We start from the raw sequence: 8,568 nt of genomic DNA, 5'->3' as shown, positions 1-8,568 counted from the left end.
GTTTTATGGTACACTGAACAGATTAAAACATCTTTTCAACCTTTAAAACATTAGGCTGCATTTGCTAAATAGTTGTCCGGACGGCTACTAGATTCTTCGGCCGTTTCTCGATATGCGTTCTTAAGCGATCTTACATCATTGTGTCCTTGTACTACGTCATCATCAACCATCAAAGTTCAATTCCAATACTCAAGAACAAGTGCAGAGGACACAAGATGTGTTCTTGATACCGAGGACGTATCCAATGCAGACTTGAGAGAATTGAACAGTTAGAAACCGGGACGATTAGTTGAGCAACAAGATCACAGCACATCTCAATTCTCACAAAGATGCGCTCTGAGTCCTCAAATCAATGCAAGTTAATTTTTTCAAGGTATAGCCTGGCAAGACCAGTCTCCAAGAGAAAGCAAGTTTCATTCTTAGATTCATGTGACCTACCAGCAGCAGTTCAGTTGCTTCATTGCATTTAGAATGCGCTGGAATTTTGCTGGAATCGTAGGTATTCAGGTACTTTTTGTTTAATTAAACACTGCGAATTCAGACATATTATTTTTGCATATTTTTCTATACAATATTCGGATGCAGCCTATTTTTTCAATGCAGAAGTAAGCTATTTTCAGTGAATGTGCAAGTCTTCTGACTGATTAGCTGCGTAAGTAACTAGAAGAATAACAAAGTGCAGTAAATTATTTGCACTACAAACGAGTCTGTTTATGATTACGTTAATAATGAATAAAAGGTAATAAACGGTAATTGCACATTTATCTCACAATTATGACTTTTTATATCAGTGATATCAGATTGTGATATAAACTTGCAATTTTGAGTCCTAAAGTCGGAATTGCAAGATATTAATTAACGCGCAATTACGAGAAATAAAGTCAGAACTCTTTTCTTGTCATTCTGACTTTATAACTCATAATTGTGAGTTTATATCCTGCAATCCTAAGAAAAAAGTCAGAATTGTGAGATATAAACTCACAATTGCGAGTTATAAAGTCCAATTCTGAGCTGGGGTAAAAAATACTTGTTTTTAGTACTGCTAAAATACTCTGGAAGCATCTGAAAGTTAAAAATGGCAGTGCACACTTTTGGGATGTATTCCCGAAAGCAAGGTTTATGTACAATGACATTAACCTAAAACTGTTGAGTTGATTAAACAAAATATTACTTACGCTGGTTTACTGTTTCCAGAAAAGTTGTCCTGAAGAGTTTGTGCACCTCTACGGTGAAAGAGAAATACATTCCCAACAAAGCGCCAAATTCAGGAGTCACCATGGAAACAGATGAAAAGAAAAAGTACACTATACTACATATTATTAATTTGTTTAAATGGCATTTTACTTGATTGATGCAGATTGCCACCAACTGGGCTGTTTTTAATATCCTTTTATTTTTCTCTTTCCCCAACTAAGAACTTAATGTTTTAATGGCTGTTTGTTCGTTTTTCAGGTTTAGCCATTTTGCACATGTGAGATGCATTTTTTATTATAGAAATAATATTATTTTAAAAATGCACCTTATTGAACCTGGGTACAGAATATGGAGAACAATAAAGCAATATGGCAAGCTAAATATGAAAAACAACATGTTTTCCCCAGCAGGATAATTATGTATTGTAGCCTGAATCCATGTGCAACTCTTTGATTACATACTAAAGTAAAAGTCACCATCGACCATGTGATATTTCAATATATCACAGGAAATAAAAATGATGAGGGTGATAATTCCACACAGAATAGAGACAGGAAACCTCTCAGACGTGCTTCTCTTGACAGATGTGTTAATGGTTTATTTGCTGACATTTGAGAGCATTTATGTTTATAACTGCAGGGGAAGATAAATTAATAACTCAATTGGAGACTGACTCATCGAGCCAAACCTTGATTCGAGTTACATTTCAAAAGCATTTTCAGTCACAAGCTATCGAAAGAGGTTAGGAGAGAGGACGAACTACACAGAGAAAATGAGAGAGTTAGATAACAATTAGAAAAGATTTTCAAGCCCCCAAAGAATTTTTGTCTATTGCCATTTTTAAATACAGTTGCAGGATGAATAATTAGATTCCTACAATGTGAGAAAATGCTTAGAACTAATTTAAGTGGCACTAATTGTAAAGTAACAAAACATTAAAAACTGACCCCTGATCAAACTACCCTTATTATTATTATAATAATATAATTTTAGGAAGAGACAGAAACTTTTACATGCATTAACAACCAAGATACTGATTCTTGATAACCAAGGAATATTACAGCTAGTTTAAATTGTTAAGTTAAATTGTCAGTAATTGACAGCATTTGTGGCATAATATTGATTACCACAAAGAAAATAAATAAATTCTACTTCTTTAAAACTAAAAAAAAAAAAAAAAAAAAGCAAGAACTGAGGTTACGGAAATGTGAATGTGTATTATTGGAGCTGTAAAGCTGTTTAAAAACACCATTGATATTTGAAATCACCAAAACAAACTGGCCCCTACCCAAAAGGATCACACCCCTATCTTGATAGCCCCACCCCCAAATTCATGAATATGCTATGCAACAGGCACCTCCCCATCACTAGTGGACACGCCCCTTACTGGTGATTGGCTATAAGTGTGTTTTGGTGCTTGGTCTGATCCACTTTCAACAGTGTTTCTCAGAAATCACTTACACGCACCTTTAAATAATTTATAAAGTTGTTTGAGGGTTTTGACATTACGTTGTCATGGCAACAGTATTATTATTTTTTTTATAAAATCATGTAACACATATTGTTTTATGTCTTGTGGCTATATGCTATTACTTGCATATTTGTATACATTTACAAAATGGCCATATTCACATTCACTTCATCTGTGAGTGCCTCACTGTAACCAAGACTTTTGAAGGAACTTATAATTATAAATGCTGCAGATTGTTATAAAATGCTGTAAACTGAGCTTAACTTGAACCTGGAATATTTATTTATTAGTTAAGATGCGAAAAAGCTACAGGGAAAATCAAAAGCATTGTATTGGTCAAAACAGTAGTAAGTTAATAGAGTTGTATAAATCTGAGGACACACGCACACTTGTCACACACCTCGCTATATCGTGTTGTAGGTATGTCACAATGGGGGTCGTCTAACAGAAATCCAACTGCTCATTCACAAACACAAAGCCCTTCTCATTAGAGCACTGATTAGTGGAGCAGGTTTGTTTGTATGAAGAACAGTCATGTTCTTCAATGAACCGCTACAAAGACAACACATCCATTTAGCACGCCCGAGTGGACAAGAAAGAGGAAAGGAAACAAGAAGAGCAAGAGGGGATGGGCGGATGGGGGGATGGGGGGTGAACACCATTTATGAATGAATATAAGGACAGACATATCGATGGGTTAGACAAGTAACCTACATTGGAACTGACAAGAACTAGAAACTATAATATGTAGCACATGTAACTGTTATGTGGCTCAGGTCTGTGTGAATTAAAAGTCGTAGTCTGCTACAAGAATATGTTATTACTCTTATGTGCTAATGATTGTAACTGCGAACAGTTTAACAGCAGAGAGCTACATTAAGCTCCGACTTACGTTCTATGGTGTGTGTGTGTGTGTGTGTGTGTGTACATATAGCACGGCAGCTGGATTTAGTTTCTGAGTTTTAATGAGCTTCACAGTGTGATACTAAGACTGCAGGCTTTATTAAGTATTTCTAATGAGGTCCACCCATTCCACAAATCTACACTTGCAAAAAAAATACATATTTACAGTGACAGTAACACTAAAGCAAAAACCAGTGAATTTGATCAGGAAAACCCATACAATGTTTCTCATGACAAAATGTGTAATTGTATGGTTAAATGGCATTAAAGTAATGGATTTTTGAAGGTTTAAAGTCATTTTTACCTTTTTGTTTTAATATTAGAAAACAACAAGAGCGAATGCCCAGAAATGTATGATCTTTGCTATTTTTGTTATTATGTACATCAGGGTGTATTTATGCTATTTTGTAATGTTAGATAACTGTATTACTTTAGTGTTGTGTGTTGACTTGAAGGTGACTGTTACAATGCGAATGACAGTGTTTATTAAAAAGCAGAAATGTGCAAAAAAGTAGGGCTGATTTGGTAATAAGGTATAATGACATTTAATTAGTGCAAAATTAACATTGCACTGCAGATGACAGTGTAAAATGCAAAAGGTACATTGAATTATATCAAAAAATAGAAAACTCATCGAGCCTCATTTCAATGTGAATTACAACTTTTTCTGAGGAATTGTAAGTGAAATGTAAAGAAGCACTTGCTGACAGGGTCAGCAAGCAGGTTATACGGGGACATGCCTCTGAAATGGCACAGAAACGCAAAGAGTCGCTTAGTTTAGACAAAACCGCTGACACGTGAAAGTCACTTTATTGGAGAGAAAGAAAACTATAAACTGTTGCACAGCTTAATTTTGCTTTTGATTCTGTATGTGAGACTGGAATGTTGTAGTACAAGTTGTGGCCCCAATTTAAAGGTGCTGTATGTAATTTTTTGACTGTACTAAAGCATAAAAATACCATAATATGTTTGCAGATATTTAGGAAACATGCTACATTCACATACTTGTTTATCTGAAAAACAACGCTACAGCTAGTTATTCTGCTTTAAATTGTGCGTTCCGTGTCGGAATGTCTGGTTTTGTTTTGGTCTGTGTGACTCCGCCCACTGCCAATTTACTCCAATAGGATTTCCACACCCCGGGTTGCCAGTTGGTGGAAAACACAGCGTATTGCAGCCATGGAAGCCAGCAAACGAACTGAGTCAGAGATCGCAGATTCTACCAGATCTAAAAAGCCTCAGCATCCATCTGAAAAGCTCTGTGACCAGAGGAATATTAAAACACATGTAAATCAACTCATCAACTTACAGTATAAGGCTCGTGACTTTCCATTGTCACTAGCGCTCATTCCTGTTGTGTGTCCTCAATCTGGCAACCCGCGTGAGCGTGACTGCAGTACCCATTTCAACCACTAGCTCAATACGACATACTGCAGCTTTAAAGGGCAACCAAAAAATGAAAATTCTGCCATCTTTTATTCATTATGTGAACCATCATCTTATTTTTTACCTTAAAAAAGGATGCAAAACCTTAAAAAAGCTTTTAAAAGGATGCAAATCAACATAAAAGTATCACACAAACTCATATGAAAGATTTGTTTAAGGAACTATCAAAACTTACAAAACTTGATAATTTCTCTCTCCTCTTCTGTGAGATTTTTACTGCTTTATCTGCTGCTGGATCATTGAGTCAGTGAGTTAAACCTGATTCATGAATGAACAGTTCTGTGAACCAGATCAACTGTTTCTTTGAAAAGATTCAACTGGAAACAACAACTTGTTCATGATTTAGGCATGAGAAATGCGCCAAGGACAGCTAGACGGCTGTCAAGATTTTCACACAAAGCTATCGTATGTCTTCAGACGACATGGAATACAGCACACAGACTTCCATGGTGCGTTTGAAGCTCGAAAGCGCCAGTTCCCATTGTAACTGTATGGAAAAACTGACCAGTACATTCTTTAAAATTTCTCAAGGAATTTTTGCACACTTGGAATAACACAAGGGTGAGTAAATAATTACATTTTCATTTTTGGGTGAACTGTTTCTTTAACATTCTGAAAACACACACGCACACACACACACACACACACACACACACACACACACACAAACCAATATGCTACATTATAAAATCATAAGACAGCAGAGGAAGACACCTGTATTCACTAAAACCACCTATACACAGATCATGAGACAAGTAAATGTGTTGAGTTTTTGTTCAGTAATACAAACCAAGAAAACCACATCACTGAGTAATCTACCTCAGTTTGTTGAGTTTTTTTAAACCATACAAATGTCAAAACACTGTAACATACTCCAGGGAAGAAGAAAAAAGACTTGGAGGTATTTGACATTAAACAAGAGGTATTTTTGTACAGTCACACACTCACTCAAGGTATTTGTAGCTCCTGGCAAATGAGACTGAAGCATCAAAGCAGTGTTTGCATCTTTCGCAGAGAGAAAAAGAGAAAGGAAGTCTGTGTGTTTTCATTTGTGCTGTCCATCTCATCAGATATTTGAGGCTAAAACCTCCGGAATCTTTGTTTGGCAGTTTCTCTTCCCACAGGAATGTTAAATAGATACACAGCTCACCGTCCGACCTCTCCAAAGGACAAAGATTGTTATCAGAGTGTGAGTGGTGAAGAAATAGTGAGTGACCCAAAAAGATCTGCTACAGCCATCTGATCACAAAATATGTGATCGCACATCAGCTGCAAATCAACAAAGAAAAAGGGAAAGCAAATAATCAAGATTGAAAATGGCAATATATGAGTGTATAAACAGGTATGACTCAAATTTTGATTTAGTTTTAGTCATAGTCTTTTGACTAAAATGCCATTTAGTTTTAGTCATATTTTAGTCATCTAAATTGTTTTAGTTTTAGTCGACTAAATCTACTGTAGATTTAGTCAACTAAAATCCACTTTTCATAAAGAAACAGGAACATACCAACGCTTATATAATATGCATTTTTATAACAACTCGTTTACAACATTCTTCATTCTTTCAAGCAGACATAATTATGTAAATTAAATTTAGGTTAATACTTATTTACTAATCATTACAAGTGATTTTCTCTCTTTATTTCATTGTTTGATTAGCATTAATCACAAAGACAGCAGCAACTAAATTAGGCCGCTGTCCCTTTAAGACTGAAGATCCAGTATACTAAAACACATCTGATATTCTCCCAACTGTTTACATTCACTTAAGATATAACCGAGTGCGTTTACATGACAATTTGCTTCTTTTTATGTGTATTTTTCTCTTCATGTACGATAAGACGTGAAAGAGACTGAATTCAGTGCCCATGCGCTGTCCGAGAGGCACTTTTCTATGTGTGCGCGCAGAAAACCGGACCGATTTGAGTATGTCTGCTCTCTCTTACTCCCAGACGTTGACATTTTTTAACATTTTATGAGACAAATATGCTAATTTATGTCTCGCCGGGTAAATCAGTTTGTTACAGTTTATCTAACCTTCCATGCAGGAGATTCGTTCTGACAGTATCTCTTCCCTCCCTAACATCTCGTTTTTATTCACAGGCGAAAATGCCAATGATTTTCGTCATAGTTTGTTGTCGTCCAAAACGAGTTTTTATTTCATTTTTTGCAAAACGTCCCCACAAATAGAGTAAAAAATGCTGAAAACCTACTTCTGAAGTCGGCCTCACAATTGCAAGGCTCATAAATCTGGCAAATCATGTCAAATCTAATCATTTCAATAGCTTTCTTTGAGAGTTAGGTTTAGAGGTAGGGCATAGTAAATATCAAGCCATGACGTCTATAAGAGGTAATATAAAAAGTCTGTGCGTGTCTGTGTTTACTATGTTCACCACTCTGTCCCTGATTGTAGGTGACAGTGCCGATTGCGGCAGACATCATCAGTAGCCTGAAGTCAGCACCAGATGTGAGTCCCAGCACCTCCAGAGCTCAGAGAGGGGACAGCGAGAGCACTGACCCAGCCAGGAGGCTTTGATCTGGGGCTAGCACTCCATCGCTACCCCCTACAGCCCTGGAGCAAGGTGACACCCAGAAAACCAGAGAAAGCACTGTGAAAAGAGAGAAAGACATGTCAGAATTGGCACACAGAGAAAGACAGTCAAAGTTAAGACAAAACAGTGCCGATGGAAGAGTAACCAATGTCAAACATACACAAACACGCACCCTGGCTGCTTTCCTTTGGACCAGATGTGTGAGCATTCTTCTCTGTCTGTGAGCATTGGAGAAATAAACACAACGATATATCTGCAATGGCAATGTCCTGTTGTAAGCATTTGCTTAAATAAGGTTCTAGATTTGAGTTCTACTTCCTTGTTCGTGCCAAAAACACATAAATTACAATGTGCTCCAAATAAATAAATTAAATGAAAAATAAACAACCGATTCCCGGGAGGAAAGAAATGGTGTCTGACAAATGACGAGATTATTAGGTTGACATGAAAAGACGCTATTCTCACCTCTATCCGGTGTAACATGCACCAGATGATGATCTTTGACCTTCACCTGTAAGCCAGAATTCACACACAGTCGAGCCATAAATCCAAGTTACACTACCACACGTTCATGCTCACTTCAGGACCTTAGCATGCATTATTTACGCCCTGATTCATTCCATATTTTATATGGCAATGGTAGCTCTAAGCACTCTGGTCAGATCTGTAGCACTAGATCAGAGAAGCCTGTTCACACAGTTGACGTAATGGATGATGTCAGCTTTCATCGAAAATGACAGTGTTGAGTTTTATGACAGTTTATGTCAACCTAACAAATAACCCTTCTTTTTTTTTCTACTTTTTCTTATCTATCTATCTTCTTGTTCTGTCATTTTGTTCCACAAAATCTTTTTATACTGTTTCTGCACCCTGGATTAATGTTTCAGACAATTCTTGCTCTTTATTACGCTTTGCTTCTAGATGTTACATTGGACTAGAACAAACTAAAATGGCATACGGTCAATTTCAATTGTAAAAATTTTACTAAATAAAACAAAAACA

This window comes from Sinocyclocheilus rhinocerous, unplaced genomic scaffold, assembly GCF_001515625.1.
Source record: "Sinocyclocheilus rhinocerous isolate Xijiao unplaced genomic scaffold, SAMN03320098_v1.1 scaffold323, whole genome shotgun sequence".
Lineage (NCBI taxonomy): Eukaryota > Metazoa > Chordata > Actinopteri > Cypriniformes > Cyprinidae > Sinocyclocheilus > Sinocyclocheilus rhinocerous.
Note: the sequence above shows the minus strand (reverse complement) of the source record.